The following is a 17287-nucleotide window of genomic DNA, read 5'->3' as shown; positions in this document are numbered from 1 at the left end:
AATACAACTCAATGCAATTCATATTTTTAAATCAGAAATAACTCCTTTGCACACAAGCTGTACAGCTGTCATCCATCAATTTTGTTTCTAACCCTGTTTGTTCCTAGTTAGTGTCACAGGGACCAAATTCTACTATGGTGGTAATGGGCGCAAAGTCGGAAAAAGCCCCGGACAGGAAGCTAGTACACCACAGGTATAACTATTGTAACATATAAAAAAAAAAAACAAAGTAGGATAAAATACAACGTCAATCATACTGTAAGTTCCAGACTAAACTGACAAAAGTGACAATTTAAAGAAAAATGAAAAGAGCTTTCTTTTTTCACAATGGATATTTTTTTTCTACATGCAAATTAATCATTTTATCCTAATCATTACAAATCCATCACTTTAGTACCATTATTGTTTATGCTTTGGGTTTATTTTATTTTTTTGACTGCTTCCAACAAACAATTTGAATCATCATTCATTTAAAGATTCCAATTTTGGCTCAGGCAGTACAAAATAAGTGATTATTTCCAAACATAAAGGTGTATTTTCTTAGAATATAAAACTGCCACAGATAATGTCCCCCGCAGGGTTTAAATGCTGTCATCTTTTAAATTTGCTGATTTTGGTGCTTCCCAGCAGGACTCCTTTCCTAGATTAAATTTCAACACATTACAACCTCTCCTTCACATCAAAACCAAGTACGTATCTTGCCACACTCTCTCTTTTAAAGTTTCCTCTATATAATACACCTGGACATTTTTTAAATAATATATGCTTATTTTGCAGCACATTGCCCTAGTCTTGAATAATGCATGTTAAGCCATTGCATATGCTTTTTGTACTCTGAAAGTTTGCTTCTTACAGTAAAAGCAAAGGATTAGATATAAAATCTGTGGTTAGCTTTACTCTGTTGCTTGCTCAGTTGTTGTCTTGGAAGACAACAAATACAGATCCTTGCTCCATCCATGATACAGACTTCTCCTTATGTTTCGTTGGGTGTTTTTAATTTAAATGTTGGTTTTAATTCAGATGTCACTCATAATGTTTGCTGTGTCTGTGTGAAAGTGTTGACATCTCTCATTAGCTTATTCTTCCATAATGAGAGATTACAGTGGTATACAGCAATACAAGACAATGGCATCATAAAGAAAATGCACCAAAGGCACATCTTGAGGGCTGCAAGGCCAAATCTAAAATATGTTGCTTGCCATCAGGTGTTTAGCATGACATTCCTCAATCAGCTGGTTAACCATATGGATGATATATACACCTTACACAGAGTCTGCACACAAGTATGCTTGGCATTAAGGACTTCAATGAAAACCATACTAGAAGGGCACATAGGGTCTTCACCATTCTTCAGTGTATGTGTGTTAACATTGATCACTACATGCTATGTTCATAGCCTCCGATACCCAGCTTCATTTGTGATCAAGCTCTGTTGACCTGGATTGCTAGTTAATGAACCTCCAAGTCTTTTTTTTAACCATTTTCCTCACTCTGCACAGAGATGACAAGAGAAAGAAACTGAATAATGCACCACTGGTTAGGAAGGAATCTTTGCTAGGCAATCTGTTTTGCCACCATTATAATTTATTTTAAACATGTGCTTCTATTTCTTTATTCTTTGTAGTGTTATGGTGGCTCTCATGCTTGCATGTTAAAATACTAGCAGGTTTGCTGCTCCTGATAATTTGTTGAAGTGTCAGATGCCCAATAACATGCTACATTCAAGGTCCTAACTCTAAAGTTTTGCCCATTCTCCCCCTGAATTGCATTTATACATGTACAAGACTCACTGCTCTCTGCTTACTTGACTTAAACAGAATTATCTTCTCAAATGATGCTGTTAGTGAGTATGCAGCTAATGACAAAAGGGCAGCCATGTCTAACAAAGCAACTATAACTGTATGTCAGCTGTATACTTGTAAAACACTTTGATATTGTGTTCAATACAGAAATGAATCATACAAAATTAATTTGGGAATGATGACTACTTTCTAATACATGTGGTTTGGGGAACATTTTAGGAAGTAAAAGTATGTTATTCAAAGGATCATCAAAGATGACAGCACAATCCTGGAAATTTGCTCCTTACCCTAGTACATTTACACCCTATGATGGACTGGCAGCAGTGATATTTTCATAATGAAAATGAGAACTAGAACTAAAAATATTGTTTTTTGTTTTACAAGAGCGAGAACTGAATTTCTGAAAAACTGAAAAGGCAAACAGAGAAACTAAAATTAAATAAAAATAAAAATTGTGAATGAACTAAAACGAGAAAGAAAACTGAGTAAAAACAAAAGAAACAGCAATAGCATTTTCGATCAATCTGGTTCAGCCGTGCAGAGGGGTCGTTTGTTGGATCGCCCTGAGCATTCAGTTACGTTATGTTGTTTACTATGCGCCGATCTTGTACCCTGGGCTTACTATAGTCACGTGGCACAACTTCCATAAAGGATCTTTGTTTGTTTGTTGAACACAAACTGGGTTGAAGCAGTAAGCACTTGTGGTTGACGATGGCGAGTTCTGCTCAGATGTTTGAGGGTAGAAAGCAAGGAAGTAATGTGTGGAAGCACTTTATACAGGCAGATGTTAATATAAGCAAATGTAGCATGAGAGAAGAAGAAAAGAGTCTCAGAGTTTCAGTGCAGGGCCAGTTGAAGCAGTACGTAGTGGAAGTCCAGCACTTCGCTGGCACCATAACTGTGTAACAGGTGTATAAAATAAAAAGTTTAGTTGTTTGCAGCACCAAATCCTGATAACAGCCATTGTGTTGTATGTTTTCCTGTTGTGGTGCTTTTATATTTCCCTACTCTGTTTGTTGTGTTATGTTACTTGTGAGCCTCCCCCAGTGTTCGTTGTGTTACTGTGAGAGGAGATAAGCACACTGTTATTCTCTGTATGGTAAAATGAATTTCATTATTTTAAATTGTTTGGGTTAATTTCTTAGTATATGACAGTAATTGTAATATGATTTTTGTTTTGAAATGTTTTGAATGCTTTCCTATTAATTTCGGTTCTGTGTTAATGTGAGCGTTCAGCAGCTTTTCCACATGGTTTTCTTTTGTTAATAGGAGAAATAACAGAGCTTAAATTGTCAGTTTTTATGTTCTTTGATTAATATTTCAGGTATGTTATTTTTTTTATTTGTATATTGAGCTATGCATGGTTATGTATGTCGTTTCAATTTAGATTGAGCGAATATTCGTTGTGTTACTGTGAGAGGAGGAGGAATCACAGAGCTTGAATTGTCACTTTTTATGTTCTCTGCTTGATATTTCAGACCATTAATAAAAAAAGAGAAAACATCAAGAACTAAAGGGTGTTGGCATTATTCTTTCATGGCGGTCTGTACAGCATGTTGCATATATATCACAACGTAGAAGTTTTGAGGGTTAACCGAATCCAAAGGCCAGGAGACAACAGTACGGCATGTGCGGTGGAGACCGGTTACAACTGCACTTCATACAGGGACATGCGGTCTCACTTGTCATCATGAAAAGTAAAAAAACTAATAATGATAATATAAAATAAATTTGCCTACTGATCTGTGCTATATATTTCTTTTCTGTATGATTCCAATTATTTTGATCATTTTTACAGTCAAAAATCGCTGAATTTCCACATTTCCTGATCAAATATAAGAGGGAAACTCGATATGTGGCAGCGACGAGACGAGCCCCACCTCACCTCTGACATGTGCTATCCCTCACACACTGGGTAGATGTGTGCAATTGGCGCATGCCTGTTGCTGTCTCTCTGTATATCTCCAATATAATGTTTGCACACACATTTATTATACACCCTGACTTTCCACAGTCTGAGTAATATCTTTAATGAATGTGTGTGACATATCTAGTCTTGCTGATCTGACATAAAACCACAGTGAACAGGCATAAGGCGAGGTAAACAGTACCGTGCCGCACTGAAGGGGACAGATGTGAACCCGACAGGTGCTTGTTGCTGCTGTTCTTCTATGCAGAGTCTCTGGACGCCAATACGTTAGCGATATCAGAAAGTCAAGTGCACTGCAGCAGTCCGTTTATTTATTTTTTTTGTTCCGAGTGACTGCCAAAATAAAAGATTTAAGACTTTTAAAACTAAAGGAAAATAAGGTGACGGAGATTTTCATGTAGAAGGAGAGGCGCATGGCCTTCATTTACAAATAAAGGTAAGAGCAGAAACGGTCTTCACATTTTATAAAAAAGAAAAAAAACTACATTTTGACGTTAAATAAAATCTTTTCTTTTTCTTGTTATCCTTTTGTTGAATGGTCTGTATTAAAATTGATTAAAGCATCAGAATTAAAAGCATTTAAAAACAACTAAATATTTCAATTAAGATCAAAATTGAAATCTGTCTTTTTTGTACACCACTCTATACTTTCATTTGTATTGAATGAGTAACAATTGTGGAATTGCAACGGCAAATTTAGAACACATGGAGGGCACAGAGCAAATGCGCACTCTCGCCGCTATAAATATAACGTTCTTTCTTAGCTAAATATGTACCTTACCTATCTGTGTGTAAAGAATGCTGATGAGATATGAAACATAACCAGTAGTCAGTGTGCATGCTGGCTGCCACCTGAATAGTGAATAAGCTACTCTTTTAGGTTCATATATTTGTAACTCTGACTCTGAAGGAGTCGGTGCCTCACCAGCCATGAACCTCACTGCACATCACTGGTAGCAGAAATCGTCAACATACAGTCTGCTGGTGCCAGTGGCCGAGGACCTTGTCTGTGCACCTACATTACAGATGTTTGCCTAGAGAATATTTTCACTGTGTGGCTATCTGTGCAACAGACGTCGTTGCAGCATGAGAAAATCTCTCGAAATGCGTGCTTGTTTAAAGCTAAACAGCAACGTGCTTGCACAGACTGGTTTCTTGGTTGAAACATTTGATCTTGCTGACTATACTCATTAGACCACTTAATCTGTTTGATCATTGAGAGTCAAGTTGTGTTTAACGGCATTATGAACTGTGAGTGTATTTTGTTGACTGAAACATAACTTGCATTGAAATATGTGTAGGCCAGCATTTGTGGTCTTGCAACAGAAAAAAAACTAAAATTGTACTAATATTATGTAAAAAAACAGAACTAAATAAAATAAAAACTAAAATTTTCAACACAGGCCTAAATAAAAATAAAAAATGTTGATGCAACTGAAGACTAGCACGAAATAAAAATATATATATTTTTTTAAATAGAATAAAAACTAAAACTACAATTAACAGCAGAACTGAAATATCACTGGCACCCTATTAAAGGTTGTACCTGCCTTGTACCCTATGCTTACTGGGAGAGGCTCCAACCCCCACTGCAACCCTACTCAAGATTACGTGTCTCAGACAATGGCGTGGTATGGTATGGGTATTTAGTCCATTTTTTGTGAAATAAGTACAGTAACAGTCTTCAGGTTTTCCTGTCAAATAAGATCAATTAAAGGCATGTCAAGGTGCAAATTATCAATTAGAATCGCAGCAAACCAAATTAATTGGGCTTGTAATGGTTGGGATTAACATCTTTTGGCTGATAAAGGCTTGTGAATAAACAAAACTGAATTACAGAAGGCTACAGGAAACTGTACCCAAAATCTAAAATGTTTAAAACAAATACAAACATTGTCACTGTACAACCACAGTCAATCACATCAAACGTATCAGTACAGCAAAAATTTACCATCTGAAGGCTACGTAAAATGGCCATTCTACTTTTCAAGCACACCTTATGACAGCTGCCTTCAGCTCATGCAGAATTCTGTGCGACGTAACTGCATTTAACACAGTTCATGGCTCAATCCTCCAAGTTACACAAGTGCAGATAAAGAGGGAAAATATTACATGAAATACTACCTTCTATACCGTGTAATGCATACTTCACAAATCTCACAAGAATACACAGTAGATTTCAAAATAATAGTATTGAATATGTCCAAGAACACATAAACTGAAAAGCAATAATAAACAGAAACCTGATCCATACGTGTTACTGTTCTTTTTAATTAGAAAACATCTGAACTAGAAACAGTTTGATATTGAAACATAACTTACACTTGCAGCATGGCTTTAATTAAGCAAGTGTGTGACTAGTTTGTTTTTTGCCATTTGCGTTCTTTTTCAGCCATTATTACAGAAACACACTTGACCAGCAGAATCTGTAAGGGAAGCGTGATAGTGGCTTGAATGTACATGAGACTTAACGTGCTAGTCAGACCTCAGGCTGATCAGTTTCCACACACACACACACACACACACACTGATTTATGTGAAGTTATGCCACTGGAGTGCCTGACAATAAGTGGAGTCAATGTGATCTAAATCTTTAAAAAAGCAGAGCACAGAATATGTTTTTCTTTGACTTTATTTAGAGATAACTTGCTGTGCAACAATTTGACTTAAGACAAACAGTAATGCTACAGAGTATATTTTAGTATGTAACTACAAAAATGAAATTATCACTCGAGCCGAATTAGAAACACAATGTAGTTGTGAAGGTTTTCACCTGCTAATATGGCTAGAGTGCCTTTTTAATTTGTGAGTTACTGCTAATCATTTTTGTCTATTTTAAAACGGAAAACCAAGATACTGCAATTGCTTGTCCCCCAACAACTCACCTCACCATCATGGCAGCTTATCATACATTCTGCAAAGCACAGCGAATAAGATATCTTTGCCATTCATGAGAAAAACTGAATAAAAAAGTTCTTGGGTTGATCAATTTTATAATGCTCATTTTGAATATGGTTTAGGAGCCACAAAGCTATTGCACTTTAGACTACTAATACTGTATATATGAATAAAACTATTGAAAATTGTAGACTGTAAACAGCCATGACAGTCTTGTGTGCATTTTATTTCCTTATGTACTGCAATGAAAACTTTAGCTTTATTTGTAAAAGGAAAATGTTCACATATCTGCTAAAATCTATGGACATGTTATTCTAGCTTCAATAATATGTTCTACCTGCTTAAAACATTGTATAAATCTGTTCATTTGTGGGCTGCAACCAAATGTGTAGTGTGCAAAGAAAACTACTGAATGTTTCAAAATTAAAATGTTTACATGGTTTACTTTGTATTTCAGATTGACCTCTTTTATCTTTATGCAAATTCTTTCTTATGTGTAAAATTAAAATTATTAACTCTTGTTCAGGAAACTGTATGTTAACCAAAAATCACTGCAGATGTCATAATATCCCCTCCCATCGTAGCTCATTTAGAGCCGATATGAAATATAACATCTCTCCAAGTCAGGTTCAGTGAAAACTCCTTTGGGCCTTTTTTCAGTCCTTTATGAAAGGTTCATATTTTGAATTAAACACAAACTTCCACCCAGTTCTTAAGTTTTTCAATCTTAGGATTTTGAAGCTACTACAAATATCACCAAGGATAGCTATCAAAATGTCAAGGGTGCTGCTGATCGTAAAAGACTAACACTGAGACAAAAGTCAGTCTTATTGCCACCCATATTTCAAAAAATGTCAGAAGTTCAACACTGTGTGGTGCCTGTTCTGCTCCATCATAGTAACTTCACACTTTCAACTACCAGCCCAATCACTACCCTCTTTGGACTGGACATACGTGGAAATTAAGGGAAACAGAATTCAATATGGAAAACAGGAAGAACATGATGTAGCAACCTGAAACAAACTAATTAGTTATGTACAGGAAGCAGCTATCATACTTTACCTGTTAGCTAACAAAATGCTTGATAAATCAAAATGTCTTCACTCATCAAAGAATTTCTTCTGTTTTTAAGTGTGGACCTGTTCACTCCAAGCTGGATATTACAAAAGCAGCATCATGTCTGATTCTGTTAGTTTGCAGATCAAGGTATGCTCTATACATTTTATGTGCAGTTCTACTTAACTGCACTACTCTGTGCTTCCTAATGGATTACTGTCATGTTTGCATTCATAGAATCATATTATGCAAAATCTCTTAAACTGCACGTGCATCATGTTTATCAAAAGAGCTGTGTGCATTAATTGGATGCACTTTTTTGTGGACCATTCTCTGCTGTGCTTATAGGGCAGCAGTTGTGAAGTAGCAGACCAGCTGTAGAAATGGCAGCTTTTCACAAAAGATGGTCCCTCTAGCAGCTCATCTTTAATCATTGTAAAAAAAGCACTTAGGTTTAATCCATTTTTGATGTAGACACTAATGGTTCAGTGTCCTTGAAGTTCAAAGAGGGCTTCATATACGGGTCTAATTAGCCAAGCAAGCAGCCATTCAAACTTCCTCTCATGTTTCTAATTAGATCCTTAACAACAAACAAATGTCAACCTCTGCAAAAGCTTGACAATATTTCTCTTTTTTAGTTAAAAAGTTAAGGAGGGTTGCAGATATTTGTTCAGTTTGTAATGTGTGCATAATGTACACTACATCTCTCCACCGAGCAATGCAATGTTAAGAAAGGCTGTATTATTTGCATGGATTTAGCAAATATTTCCTTGTATCACTGTCACTACAGTAGTGGTGTCATATAAGTACCGTAGCCAAGCTGAGAGATACCTCTTCTGACATTGGCGGAAAATAAAATAAAACTAACAAAACTTTTTTCACTACCCAAGAACTTGGCTTCATTAGCTACAGCATGTATTTTTACATAGATGTTTGAAATCTTTAAATTAGTAGGACATGCTTTAATATTTTAATTGGGTTTAACATGAAATCAAATTAAATACTGCTGATAAATATAGTGCCTTAACTGATTTCTGGTGAAAACAATATTGTTTAAAGCAGAATAACTGTCTGTGCAGTTGTAGAATAATTGTGGGGTGAAGCCTCAGCAAGCCAAGCCAGAAAGGAGCACGTTTTATTCTTATTTGGTGGATGAATGTGACTAAGGACTCAAAAGCTCTTTTTTTGGTGGTAAAAATTAAACTGTTCCACATTCGAGATGACATTAGCCCACAACTAGAAAAAGCATTTATCACAGTGAGAAATATTGCAACTTTGTAACTGTTTAAACTAGAGATAATTTAACATGTTAGGTTTCTTTGACAACTGATCCAGTTTAATTTTTCATTTTCCAAACACATTTATTCAAACTGAATGTTCAGTTATTTACGTGTTTGTATTTTTGTAGTCTGATATGCACATCTCACTTCACACTATACGCAGCAGGTCCTCATGTGTAGAAATAAAAGTATTTTCCCCTCAAGGTTTTTTACTGGACTTTCAATCCAGAAGTACCAGACCAGGGAAGACAATTCTTTTAAAGATCATCCTACAGTTTCCTTTTTTTTTCATATATCAGGGTTCACCTTGAGGAAACTCTAAATGTAGTATTTTAAAAATATAATGAGACAATGATTAGAGTTTACCGGTTTGCTTTTCCCTGGCAGTGTAACTATTTGACTGTCACTGGCTTACGAGTATACAAAACAATCAAGAAAGACACTTTCCCTTCCTGTAAGCCATTTTATATAGGGTGATCCCTCGCTATATCGCGCTTCGACTTTCGCGGCTTCACTCCATCGCGCATTTTAAATGTAAGCATATCTAAATATATATCATGGATTTTTCGCTGGTTCGCGGATTTCTGCGGACAATGGGTCATTTAATGTATGGTACATGCTCCCTCAGTTGGTTTGCCCAGTTGATTTCATACAAGGGACGCTATTGGTGGATGGCTGAGAAGCTACCCAATCAGAGCACGTATTACATATTAAATAAAACTCCTCAATGATATACGATATGCTTCCCGCGTTGTGCTTCGCATACTTGAAAGCCTGAACAGCACGTATTGATTTTTGATGGTTTGCTTTTCTCTGTCTCTCTCACTCTCTCTGCTCCTGACAGAGGGGCTGTTCGCACAGAGGCTGTTTGCTTAGAAGATACGGACTCTCCACTAAAAAATGCTGAAAGACTACCTTCACATTGCTCCCTTCCTTGCAGCTGCTTTGTCCGGCAGTGCTTCGCATATTTAAAAGCCCAAACAGCCCTATTGATTTTTGATTGTTTGCTTTTCTCTCTCTCTCTCTCCAACATTCTCTACTCCTTACGCGCACTCCTTTGAAGAGGAAGATATGTTTGCATTCATTTAATTGCGAGACGGAACTGTCATCTCTGGAGCACAGTTTAAACTTTTGACTAAAGGGTGTTATTTCATGTCTAGAGGGCTCTAATAATGTTACAAAATATTCGATTTATAAATAAAGAATCCTACTTTGCGGAAATTCATTTATCCCAGTAGAGTCTGGAATGGATTAACAGTGATAAACGAGGGTTTACTGTAATTTAATTCAACAGCAGGTTCTATTAAATGAGCAAGTATGGAACAAGAAATAAATAAGGCAATACTCATTTGACATATTATAATGTGACATTCAGTCAAAATCAAGTAAATTTACCTTATAGCAGAACAAAGAGCCTAGGCACAAAGCAAAGGCATTACAGGATTGGCTTAGGGACAACTCTGTGAAGGTTCTTGGGTGCCCCAGTTAGAGCCAAAAATTGAACCCAATTAAACTTCTCTGGAGAGACCTGAAAATAGTTGTTCACTGATGGGCTCCATCCAGCCTGACAGAGCTTGAGAGGATCTGCCAAGAAGAATGGCAGAAGATCCCCAAATCCAGGTGAGAAAAGCTTGTGGTGTCATACCCAAGAAAACTCCAGGCTGTAATCGCTGCCAAAGTTGATTCAAGAAAGTGCAGAGTAAGGGTCTGAATGCTTGTGTGAAAGTGATATTTCAGATTTTTATGTTTAATAACTGTACAAAAAAAATCTAAAATCTTAGTTTTGCTTTGTTATTCTGGAGTACTGAGTGTTGCTTGATGAGGAAAAAAATTAATGATTTTAGCATAAGGTCACAACATAACAATGTAACTAAAAAGTGACACAGTCTTAATACTTTAAAAAGACACTTTAACTCCTGTTGTGCTATTAAAAATTCTGATGTATAGAGGGATCTGTTAATTAAAGTATTATGTTTATCTGTATTGTGCAATCTACTGTGTATACTGAAGTGACATTTTATGCATTTGGTTAAAACAATCAAAATATTCCTTTATGAAATATATTATTTTTTGAACAATATTAATTAGGCAATATGTTTTGCTAGTCAAAATGTGATTTTAATCAAGGGTTTTATTACCTAAAGTGTCTTCTTACATGATTTGCTGTATTAGTGACAGTCTTGTGTGATCTACTACCGAATTATCTAATGTGTTTTTGTATCACATAAGCTTCCCCAGGAGGCTTTTGTATTATCTAAATTGTCATTCTTACATACTTTCCCAAAATGTGGTAATACATTTTATTCTACAAACTAAACCGTTCTTGTAGTTTAAGTTCTGTTGTGTCAGCTACTGTATCATCTTTGAAACCGTTCAATCAGATGAAGTTTTCTCTTGAAGAATTGTCATGTTACATCTCACTATTCTATTAGTAAAAATATTATTTGTTGCAGTTTAGTCACATTATCTCATAAAAAATTTCTCTGTTCACCAAAATACTGGTTTACACGATTTTCTCATAAATCAAACAGATCTCATAAGCAATATATTTATGTCATGTTACATCATTGTACACCTAATGTATGTTATCAGCTTTTAAAATGTTCTTCAATGTGTTATATGATGTGAACTGTCCTATTACTCATCTTAGAGCTTATTACTATGGATGCTGTGCTCCATAAATTCAAGCACAGCTCATTCCAATATCCACATATTTATGGCATTTCTATTCTGTATAGCTCTGATCTATGTTTAATTTGTATATCTGGATCGGAGGTTCCCAGAGACACAACTGGACTACTAGAGATTTATTTTTGTTCTCTCAATTTCGACAGTTTAGAAAAAAAAATATTATGACACTATTTCAAATATTTACCAACAGATATACAGAAATAATCGAAAAATGACTTATAAATGGCCTATGACACTCTCACAGCTATTTTGTAAAATATGTAACAAAACAAGTTGAATGCCAATTTGGAATTGTACAGGTTAGCTTGTTTTTACACCAGTAAGCATACAGGTATTTTGTTGCAGTAAGAGATTCAGTAACAGCAGCTCACATCCGTGAGGTTCAGAGCATAGGAGAACAGTGCAAGAAGCAGTCTGTTTGTTGCCTTTCATGCCTATTTGCAGGCTTTTCTGGTTCAGTTACAGAAAAATACAGTAAAGTAAAAAGAAAAGAAAATTTCTTCCTCTTAGTTTCTGTTACCACACCATAAGCAATTCGCTATGAACTCAAATCCTTCTGACATTATTTAATTACTGCATCAAGCAGAAAACCCAAACTGCATTTTCCCTTAACTTTTAGAACACTTCTCTACTTCTTGAGTCTCACTATTTTCTCAGTGCAGCTCGTCCATATGAAACATGCTTATCTCTTATGTGTTCATTGTGCTGTACAGTACAGTGTTGAACTGCAGTGCATCTCCATGTACAGTAGTGCAAAAGAAGACAGATAGCAAAAAGCATTGTATGACCTGGCAGCACAACTTGAAATAGTTGCACATTGCTTATTATTTTCAAACATGTAAACCAAAAAAATCCAAAAACATCTCTTTTTGGTTATAAGCAGATTTTTTTTTCCAAATTTATTATACAAAAAACCTGCAAATAGTTGTGTGCGGTTATTACTGTCACCTGTACCTACTTACTGTAGAGCAGATCGGGCTTCAGGTGGCCTTTGCCTGTACCTTTCCTGTTGTTTTCTAGCCAAGTATGTCTGTGCAAATCAACCGACATCATATGCCCATAAAACAGAAAATTTAAATTAACAAACAGAATATTTATCAGAAATAAATCAGATAATTAATAATTTGAGTTTTATTGATTGAGTATTTAAAAAAAATCCTACAATGCTGTTCTTAGTTCATTAACGCAAATGGTGTTGCTGTTTTTTTTTTCATAAATCAGTTTAACAATAAGAAGCCAAATCCCAAGCCAAAGTTGATTCCTAATGTGTTGTTTTTGTATTTAGTGATCCAGATGTATGGAGTCTTTCCTTATGTATCATGTACATTTTTGGTAAAATGTACTATCAAACTAATAGAAGTAGGTCTTAACAAAGAATCTCTTTTTTTTCAAATGATGTAAACATTTTTTAGTTTTAGAAAAAAACTGTGATGGAAAATTTCATGCTTTCTGGTGTAAACGTGACTAACCAAAATATTCTGAACCTTGAATGTGAAAAATTCTAAATGCTTAGGGCCGGGTATTAGCACTGATGTCCCTATTCAGACTTACAATGCCCTGATTCGATTCGTTTTTATCTTGAATGAATTAGTATGCACTGATATATTTGAAGTGGTGGCTTTTTTAGAGATTATTTAACCATGCATAGAGAACATTAACATAATGTGACAAGTTTCAGTAACACTTCATTTGAAGGGTGTCTGCATACTGACATCAAAACATATGCATAAGCATGGTGTTCTTAGAACGTTAATGTTTAATGTTAAATTCATGTAAGTCTTAATTTCTTTTTTTTTTTTAATTTTATTAATTTTATTGCAATGATTCCATACAAATCAATCAATTTTTACAAAACGTAGGATTGAGAACAAGTCGACGCCCACCCCTTAGAGAGAGAGCAAGGCCAACAGAGTAGAACTTAAGGCTTGTAAACATACCTAAATTGATGAGTTTGATAAGCCAATAGAGATGAATGGAGAAGAAAAAGAAATACAGAAATAATTGCTTCCTCTGTGCTTTAAGAGCTTATTCTAAAATATTACTGTAAGTCTTAATTTCTATAGAACATCCATTTCTTGTAGCTGCCAAGAATATGGTATATCCTATTACTCTCTGTAAGTTAACATGAGATAGAACTTTCTTGGCTATATCTGTAGAACAGAGTGTCAATTAACTCAGTGAGGAAACAGACCTAATGATAGCATGGACTGTTAGATATGATTGCAAATAGAATAGGAGATGGCACACAGTTTTCTGACCCTGTTTGACGTGTCTATTGTGTTCAACTTGCACAACATGCAATGACCGAATGACCAAACTTAAACAGAACTTTTCTGTTCTTTAATACCATTTTTTTCCCTAATTTTGTGTGAACTGTTTTTCTTTGAAATTTTAATAACTCTTAAAATTAAGATTTTTGGCCTGTGTTATTATTTGAACAAGAATCACACTGGTGCTTGAATCATCCTACGAAGCAAACTAAAGGCTACAGAACTTCAGTAAATTTGTAAGAATGCAGCTATACATGGAAAGACATTTAAGGAAAATATTTGATTAGTAATGAACAGTTAACATAAAATATTATTGCTCTTAAAAAAAAAAAAAAAAGATCACAGCACTGCACTAATTTAACTAACATATGTATCACCACATTAGAGCCCATACATATTATGGAGGGCTCCTTGTTTCAATACAATGCAAAGGCATCTACTTTATAAAACATCTATATCATCTTGCAAATAGTATTATTATAAAATAATCAAATATTGCTTCTTAAATAATAAGGATGTTATTTAATAACCTATTTGTATATTATGAATCTCCATGTAGACACCCTTCAACTAAACTGTTAGCTAAATTTATTCCCCTTTTGGACATTTAAAATAATCTTGAATTAGTCAAAATTAAAGATACAGTGAGAAGACTTAAGTGTTTCTATAATTCTACAAGTTACACATATCTTCAGTTGCTTATGTGTAGCAGTCATGTTAATCAGTCTCAAAAATGTGTCCTCACAGTTCCTCCTCAGACAAAAAAAGAAGCATTTTAAAAAGAGGATTTAGAGCTGATGCTTGCTAACAGCAGCACTGGATGAATGGTATATAAAAGAAAAAGAACTGGCCATCATGACTGACAATGCCGCTATTAGGATCAGTGCTGTACAGCTTCTGGAGATCATTCACGTCGGTTGCTTTGTGCACATGCTCACTTTGATATCACAGGCTGCTCTGAAAATTCCAGTAGTTGCCCACTTGCTTGGCCTGCTGAGGCGAGTTGAAAACTTTTTCCACAATAGCAGTACAGCTACGAAGTGCTTAAAGAGAAGCAATGTTAATTGGATTTGGCAAAACAGAAAATTGACACCCACTGCACGCCCAACATACCTGAAAGGGGTCTCTATTTGAACTGCCTTTCCCAAGGTTTCTTCCATTTTCTTCCCTACAAGGGTGTTTTTAGGAGTTTTTCCTTGTCTTCTTAGAGAGTCAAGGCTGGGGGTCTGTCAAGAGGCAGGGCCTGTTAAAGCCCACTGTGGCACTTCTTGTGTGATTTGGGGCGATACAAAAATAAATTGTGTTGTATTGTATTGCTTGATGAAGTCACAGTGCACTGAAAATGCTAGAAATCTGTATCATATTTTGAAAGCTCTTGTTTTCAACAACGGTGTAGGGTCAAAAATCTTTACAGATAAAAACTGCTATAGATTCTGTTATTTTTTTGGGCACAAGGCAAATTAAATGGAAGCTTGGAGTTACTTGGCCTCTCCACTGTAATTTGTTTAGACTTTCCTTGTCTGGATGTTGACTGAGATTACATTTATGGGTGTCATTGGGATAAATAATTTCTCAAATATGTTGTGTTACAACAATAATTAACATCTGGGTTACACAGCTTACATATGGCTTTGCTTTTGCCCAGTTGTTCTTAACCGACACACCATTTGAATATGCAGTAAGTCCACACATCTGATTTAAGTGTCAAAGACAGTGATTTCAGTTAAAAGGACACACCATTTTATGCGAGATAGTAAATTGCTTTTTCCTTGGAAAGCCTTAACAGGTGCATTTGTGACATCTTCTGGATCAGACGCCAAAAACGAAGATAAGCAAAAATCTACATATAGTAACTGAGCAGGATAGAGATTCACAAGATCGATCTTCAGACTTTAAGAATCGATATTGATCCGTTTAAATGAAAAATGATGATTAATCTGAAAATTTACCCACGCCTGTAAATTAGAGTTTGTTTTATTTTTGTAAGTAAATAAGTTGTAGTTGTTGTGTGTTTCTTTATATTTTAAACAGTAGCTTGCTTATTAAAGTCTGTCTCTCTTACTTCACTCACAGCACATATTATTATGAACTCCTGTTTAGAACTTTCTCCAATTGTCGTTTCTGCCTGTTGTTTTTTTGATTGTCCTTTATAAAACAAGTAAATGCGAAACCTCTTAACCTTTTCTAGAAAAGTTTATTATTAAAAAAACAAAAATGATTAAAGAGTTCTAAAATCTATGGTAAAATATATGTATATCCTAGCCAGCAACACTAAACATATCATTTGGAGTTCAATGAAGGTTTGCTGTTTCTGCCAGGGCTAAACTGTATATGTTACATTTTAATGAAATAAAAATAAAATCAATTAATAAATAAATAAACATACTGAAAATGTAAAATGGTTCAGCACTTACACTGTATGGCCCTAGCAGAAGGGTTGCTGATTGACAGAATATTTGCAGTGGGTTGAAGTCTGTCATCATTTTTAAATTGAAGAGTGCAGGCTCTCCTCTTCAGAGGGCCACTGCATCCAAGGCATGTAACAGGAGGAAACAGCAAGCTTCTTTAATTTTTTTCCTCCCAAATCCCCAAATGCATAAATGGGAGATGTCACTGTATTCCATTTAGTTGAGAAGGCTCTGAAGTGACCACTTCCAGCATGGCCACCACATTTACTGTTCCACCTCAGACTAGGACAGGGATTTGAGTCCCACATTGAAGGAGACATGGCAGCATCTGTCAGACTGAAATTGTACTCCACTGACTTTATGGATAATGGTGCACTGCATTTGCTAGCTAGAATGGATCTCCTCTCAGGTATTTCTCAGAGAGAAAAAATAAATAGCTACAGTACATTTAACAGGGCAAGATGACAAATACCAATGTTTCTGGCGAGTGTTTAATCTGAGTTTTGTTAGTTCAGTAGATTTCTGAAAGCATTTAGGCATGCTAGACATTCAAGCTTCCCAGAGACAGAGAAGTCAAGTTATAGCAATTTAGAAAAGACATTTTGTTCTGGTTATGCTATGTTTCCATTATAAGTTCATACACAACTCAATTTTTAGTTGGAAATCAAAAGACTTGCACACAACATTCCCACTGTATCAAAAGTCCCACAGAACTAAGCTTTTTTTATTTTGACAAAAAGTAATCCAGATTTAATTAGTGAAGCCAAATTGATGCTGAAGAGTAAATTCACATTGCTTTGAGGGAAGTGCACTACTGCATATTAGGACAAAGAGCTGTTTTGGTGCCACACCATATTGTAAACAACCACCACCAGAATGGTTTTTCTCAAATTCCTGTGATATTTTTTTTTACTCCCATGTCAATCCTCAACTAAACTATCCCCAAATACAT

General features: G+C 35.4%; 1 protein-coding gene across 9 annotated transcripts in view; it reads right to left on the bottom strand.

Annotated features, from left to right (window-relative positions):
- Positions 1–17287, bottom strand: part of msi2b (musashi RNA-binding protein 2b) — a 624668-nt gene that overhangs the window by 30049 nt on the left and 577332 nt on the right. The window lies entirely within an intron of this gene.

The sequence above is a fragment of the Polypterus senegalus genome, chromosome 6, assembly GCF_016835505.1.
Source record: "Polypterus senegalus isolate Bchr_013 chromosome 6, ASM1683550v1, whole genome shotgun sequence".
Lineage (NCBI taxonomy): Eukaryota > Metazoa > Chordata > Cladistia > Polypteriformes > Polypteridae > Polypterus > Polypterus senegalus.
The sequence above is the reverse complement of the archived record's forward strand: the minus strand, read 5'-3'. Positions and strand labels throughout refer to the sequence as shown.